A 6,775-nucleotide genomic window follows, 5' to 3' on the forward strand; every position below is an offset into this window, starting at 1 on the left:
ACGTATCCGTGCTGGGGATACGTATCCGTGCTGGGGATCCGTGCTGGGGATACGTATCCGTGCTGGGGATACGTATCCGTGCTGGGGATCCGTGCCGGGGATACGGGGAGAACGGGTGCGGCAGAGCTGAGGGGCTGGAGGGGACCCGGCCGTGCACCAGAGCAGCCCTCGCTCTCCCGTGGGTCCGGGCAGAGGCACCAGCGCTGCGAGCCCTGAGGTGCCGGCCTGCCTACACTGCTTTTTGGGTGCTCCCGGAGTGCTTCTCTCGGCCTGGGCAGCCCTGTTCTGCTGCCTTCCCCCCTCCCCACCTTCCCTCAATGGTGCTGTGACGTGCAGCCCCCAGCACACGGCCTGGGCTCACCGTCGAGGGAAGTTTGGTTTTCCCCCTCCCACAGAGGCGACACACATCAACCGATGCCCACAGAGACCACCAAGCCACCACGGTCACCTCCCCTCGCAGGGATCAAGAAAACAACCCCTCAGCCCCAGAGGAACCTGCCTCTGCGAGGACTGAGWGGCTGATCCACGGTGTGCTGGGCAGGTCATGACSRTTCCCCAGAGYTYTGAGCTGTCACAGYCAGGTCCCCGAGGYTGCATCCTCTGAATTTGATGAGGAAGAKCTCCCACATCCCAGCTCAGCAAACTCTTTGTACAGCTTGGGCTGCACAACCCATTTTCATCTCATCCCTCCCGGCTCTTTGGAAATACCTGAAACCTTGACTGGCCTTGGGAACCTAACAGGGAGCTGTGAGGAATGACATAACAAAAGAAATGTGATTCCATACTCATACCAGATGTGTGGAGATATTGAAAAATGCTGTTTTGTTTAATTTCATTTACATTTCTGCCAAAAAAGAAAAAAAAAAAAAGGAAGAAAAACAACAAAGCAAGTGTAATTTCAAGGGTGAAAAGGTTTTTTATTATTAGCAACATTTTAATCACTGAGAAATGCATTCAAGACAGTTGAAGTCTGTYAGCAACAGAGGAATTTGTATTTCAGGGTTTAAAACAGTGTAGAGTCCCTACATGATGGAAATGCTGATATATTTGTAACACACATGATAGATTTCATTTCTCAAAGACTGATTTTACAGTCAAACTGGACCCTGCTTTGCTTAGATAGAGAGGGTCAGTTTGTTATCAAAGGTGAACAGCAAAATCCAGTGTTACCTCTCAGGAAATGCAGGTGGCCTCATGAATCTGGTTTCCTGCTGCTGTGGGAGCTCTTGGAAAGGATTTCACTTGAGGAAAGACAAGGAAATGGTGGAACAAAAGGCTCAAACAGATGCTCTGAAAGCTCATTCTCATCTCTTCCACCAGCAGAACGAGGTGGATGTCCCGGGCTTTGGCTGAGTGGGGATCACTGCCAGCTTCTACCTGGCAAAATGAAGGAAAACCTGAGGGGTGAGAGCCTTGAAACAGTCTCCATGCTGGAGGAGCAGGAAAAAAAAAAACCCTTTGGACCTACCATGTAAGAAAAGCCATTACTAGAGTTGAGTGTGAAATTACTGCAGGCAGGTGTGAATGGAAGAGAACCTGTATGGGAAGGTAAAATTCTTCAGGAGGCTGAACGTGAGGCTGTGAAAATGCAGATTAATGACCCAAACTTCCTGCTCCGTGTGAGCTACGAGAGCTCCAACAGGATGCACCATCCCTAAGATATCCATGGCAGACAGGGAGGAGAGAGGGAAGAGAGGGGACCCTCTCAGTGTCACAGTCCCAGGGTTCAGAGGGAGAGGAGCTGCTCTTTCTGAGGGTTTCTGGGAACACCTGGAGGAGCGAATGCAGTGAAGGGTTTTCATTTTGCTGTTCACCTTTGCGCTGGAGCTTTTCCCTCCAGCAGTGCACGTGTGAAGCRAGGGACAGACAGCTGGGCTGGCACTTGTGGGAACAGTCAGAGGGGGTCAAAAAGGCCTTGTGGGTTCCAGCTGCCCTTTGGGATCTTCCCATCCAGCTGCTTCAACGGGAGGAAGCCCTGAGCTTCTGTCAGTTCCAGCAGCTGCTTCATCAGGCTTGAAGCCTCATCCCTGTCGATGCTGTTGAAATCAGAGGAATCTTGGCTCTTCTGCACATTTGGAAGTGGGATATCCCTGCTGCTGGCTGTGTGCACGGCCCCCAGGGCGTGGTGMAGCCACAGCAGGCGCTTCAGGCCCTGGAACGCCCTCCCTTTGTCGTGCATGAGCTGGTGCTCGGTCACTGCCCTCCTGCTGCAAGGGGAGAAACAGAGTCAGGGACGGCGGATGCTGATTTGCATCCATCCATCCATCCATCCCCGATGCTTCTCCGAGCTTAGGAAGGAGCTCTGGAAGTGCCTCAGGCTCCAACAGGCTATCAGGGAGCCTGAAGATTCTTGCAGAAGGGAAGCTGAAATGTTGTGCTATTCCCGAAGGTGTGCCTTCAATCTCCCTTTTTATAAAATGGTAAACTGGGRGGATTGACAAAATGGCTGTTACAGACTGAAGGAGATCTTACAGAGATTTGGTCTTTCCCAAATTTAGATTCTTTTCAGAGGTTTCAATAGTGGAATAAAGCTCCCTTTCCATCATCCCAGTGTTACAGGACTTTTGGGTTTGTTTCTTTCCTTCCAGAGCCGGGGAGTAATTTACCTGAAATCACTGAAGTCCATGCCATAAAATCCCTCTTTTCTTCAGATACACCAAAACTTTTGAGTCAACTGTTGACTRAGGAGGGCAGGCTAAATCTCAGATACAAATAATTCAGGATTCCAGGCTKCTTAGATAAGCTCTGACTGCAACTRTAGGCTCCCACTGCAGATTTGGATCTGAATGGAAATCTAAATATGGGATTTCAGCATGTTCCATCTCYATGGCTTGTGTTGAACATGCTTACGTGATTTGCTACCCTGTGTTTAAAAGTGACAACTGAAATGTGGTACATGTTACACATCTAAAAATGCAATTGGTCTAATTTTATACCAYAGAGAGGCTGAGGTAAAATGGTGCTGTATCAAATACATTGAATTTTTCTTCTGCCATGCCTGGAGTAACTGAGAGCAGTGCAGAACACAGCCCATGAAATCAAAAGTGARCAGTTTTCTACTGATATTAATGAAGTAAAAAGATAATATTACTTACTTTTCAATTTCTTGGCATGTTGCAAAACAGGCAAAAAAAAGAATTGCCAAAAATGYAACTGTCTGCAGAGATCTCTGGGGCAGGAACATTTTCTCTCTTCTTTAAGTCAGCTCCACAGGACCAGAAGCTGSCAGTGTGACCAGAAATCTTTTCCTCTGTTCTTTCTTTCACCTGACAAAATGAATTGTTAAGCAGGGCTAAGAGTGAAGCACTGTGCTGTGGTAAAACATCCCAGTGCCTCCCACCTCATCCCAGACCTGTGGATTTGTAACATATACCAGGAACAGACAGAATTCACAGGATATTTCTACATTTTCTCACTTAGAGCCTTAAATCTCCTTTCCCACTGTTGCCTTGCAATTTAACGTTTTAAACTCTTGTGCATTTGCAAGCGCAGAAAATCATTTCAGGACTTGGAAGAGACCCTCCTGATAAAAACTTCACAGCAATTTGACAAAAAGGTCAGGATTGCTGCGAATCATGGAACCCTAAAGGTATTTTAGGCTGGAGCAGGAATATTAAGTTAAAAGTTGTCCACAGCCCTGGAGTTTGGGCCTTCAATAATACAAGGTTTTCCATGAGCAAGACAAGTGGTGACACCCAAAGATCCAGGATTATGTGACACTGATGCCAGATTTCTTTTCTGCAAGAAAGTGGATTTCTGGCTTATGGAAAGGACAACTGGAAGATGTAATTGTGCAATGATTATTTTAATCTAAATTACCATTTCATCCAGCTCTGTTCCTGCTCCTGGCTTTGGTACACCCGTACCTACCCATCCCTTCAGCCCCACCATGCCTTTATTGCTCAGTCTAGCCCTAAAATTTCTGCATTTTTGGTACTGATGACTGTACCCTGCTTTAGGATTGGCTCCAGCATATGATTCATTTACCAGCAATTTATTGTTGCATCAAAACCTGGATGAACAGCAAAACAAAAGTTCCAGCATTTAAATTCTTATATAGGAGTAGTAAAGACGTGTTCCTGTATAATTTTTTTAAGGAATACTTCTTTCTGTGCAGAAGAAATTTGGGATAATAAAAAACTCARCATCTCCTCAAATGACTTGTCTTTATACTGGCTTGAATTTTGCCAGTGGCTGGATAGAAAAGCAAATTATATATTAATAGAACATAAATACACATCAATTCTATATTTGCTTTTAACAAGCTTATTCTTAATAAGTCTGCCCCAGTAAATTGTGAGTAATTTCCTTGGGCAGTATGTTGAAATCAAAGTAGATGTGAAATAACAAGTGGCTATTAGTTCTGATGAAAAAATATGTATTAAATGCAGATCCATGCACATAAATATACACAGAGATGTGTGTATTAAATGTTGAGTTATATTTTAAATTATGCTATTACAGACACAATAGAGAAATGACACATTGCTATTGTGATCAACAGTAAAGAATACATKAATTAACAGCATCTCCCAGTTACAAAAGGAACATTATTCACTTACTGATGGTGTTGCTTGGATCCCAGTGAAGTCCTGACCTGCTCCTGYCAGCCCTGGTGATGTTTCAGTGCAGTGACACCAAGTGCCCTTGGCTGCCTTTTATATCAGCCCAGGGTGCTCAGGAGCAATGGGAATGGGCTCCCCAGCACTCYGTGACTAAGACCATTCCTCTCGTGTCAGGGAAATGAGACAGCTCCAATGAGAATAAATCTTGGATTCTGAAATATTCAGCTGTGACTAAGGAAAAGATCAYAACTTTGCAGGCAGTTTCTTCTTCCTTTGCATCTCTCCTGTTTTGTGAGATCTCTGGATTCTAGCACAGCTTTCCTGTGCCCCAGGATGATGGACAAGGGATATCCAGCTCTTTCAGRGTTGATCAGGAAAAGTGTCTTTGGTGTGGAAATAGATTTTCCTCCTTTCCTGWCCTTGTGGCCTCASGTGTGGGACCCTGAGTTGGGTAAGAGGAATCTAAATTAACAATAGTGATGAGCCCTGCAATGCCAGGTATCAATCAGCAAAACTCACAGAAAATCTGAGGAGTTGGCAAATCATAGAATCCCAGAATGGTTTAGGCTGAAAGGGACCTTAAAATCCACCCAGTCCCATCCCCTGCCAGGGGCAGGGACACCTTCTACTATCCCAGGTTGCTCCAAGCCCTGTCCAGCCTGGCCTTGGACACTCCCAGGGCTGGGGCAGCCACAGCTTCCTGGGGCAACCTAAATAAAATCCCATTGGATTTTAATTTTCAGAACAAATTTCATTTGAATCTGTTGATTATACAGTAAAGAAATTTGTTTGAAACCTTGGAAATGGGAGGAATGGAAAAGACTTATCAACTCACCAAACAATAAAAGTGGAAGTGGTAATACAGGCAAAAAAGCAAATTCTGATATGTTTTGAAACCCTACAAGCTCACACTGTACAAGGTTTGATACTCACTGTGTGACCTCTAACCAGGTAATTTCAGTAGGATTTGGATACTCAGGATGTGGCTGGATCATTAGGCTGAACCTGCTTAAGAGGACCAGCTCCTATTTCTCAAAGTGAAARACAATGAATGCATTTGTCATCTCTGAAGAGATTGGAAGATCATTTGCTCAGAGTCTCAGAAGCGATGAATTCCTTTCCCACAGGCACAGGGCTGTGTTCCTGATAAACCCAGACTCAGGTGGGTGCAGACACATTGTCCTGCACAGACAGGCGCCTTGCAGGGCTTCGCATCCTCGTCTGCTCTCCCAGCTTCCATGGACACCAAATTGCTTTTCATTGTGTGCATATCAGGGCAGCTTGTCTGATCCCTGCTATTTCCAACAGACCCAATAAATGTTCCTGATTTCATTACCTGAGTCCTGATTGTTAAGGAGAGTGTCACCCATTAGTGTCACCAATTAAAGMTGACATTTGTTAAATATTGGTAAATCAGGGCCCGGCTTCACATCTGAGTCTCCAGGGCAGCGTTTATGCTCTTGTTATACCAAATTATCCACTGTGGATGCCGTGGTTACATCTTCAAGGATTAATAAGCGTTGGCCAAACTCCTGTCTAAAGTATCTGGGACAAATCATCCCTGAACTTCTCAAGTCTACAGTGAACAATGGGTTTTCATTGGATGCACTTATTGGCACTGGAAAAATGCCAGATGAGTGACTGCAGGCAGAGGTGGCAATGTGGGGTCAGGACAGGGGCACTCGGAGCATGTTCTGGTGGTCACACCACACTGCAGTGGCTAYGCCCTTCCACTGGCCATTTCCTTCATCCAAGGACTCTGGAGAAGTCAAAATAACCATGGTCGTGACCTTGTGACACTGCCCTGAGGTCGGGCTGCGCTAGAGTTACCCTGTATCCATGAGAGATACAATATTCCTAAAGAAAACATAAAAAGTGTCGATTGCACGCTGCAACCCAGCCACCCACCCAGGAGGAAATGTCCAGAGCTGAGATGGGGTCAGGGCTAATGTCATGCGGGGAAATTGTGCTACCAGCACTCCCAGGTGATATTTTTAGGTTGGATAARTTAACATCTGAATGGTGCAGAGTGKAGTAGGAGCCCGTTCTGCTSGGGAAGTAACCAGAGATTCAGGCTGACCAGAGCTTGGTCCCCTCGGGGCCTCCCTCACAGCATTCTTGGAGCCATCAAAGGTTTCAGCCTTGGCTTCAAAGCCTTCGCTCCCTCCCTCTGGCTTTTCCTGGTCTCTGCTTGGGAGGGGCTTTCACTG

The 6,775-nt window shown here is 46.0% G+C and overlaps 1 long non-coding RNA gene across 1 annotated transcript; it reads right to left on the reverse strand.

The window, feature by feature from the left end:
• Positions 1 to 1,487: 1,487 nt before the first annotated feature.
• LOC130578849 (uncharacterized) lies at positions 1,488 to 4,976 on the reverse strand. Its single transcript, XR_008965922.1, has 3 exons — positions 4,563 to 4,976; positions 3,096 to 3,266; positions 1,488 to 2,207 (listed from the first exon to the last, which is right to left on the reverse strand). It is a non-coding gene; the product is annotated as an uncharacterized LOC130578849 (long non-coding RNA).
• Positions 4,977 to 6,775: the final 1,799 nt, after the last annotated feature.

Source organism: Malurus melanocephalus, unplaced genomic scaffold, assembly GCF_030028575.1.
Source record: "Malurus melanocephalus ecotype Western Australia unplaced genomic scaffold, MMel_1.1 scaffold_243, whole genome shotgun sequence".
NCBI lineage: Eukaryota > Metazoa > Chordata > Aves > Passeriformes > Maluridae > Malurus > Malurus melanocephalus.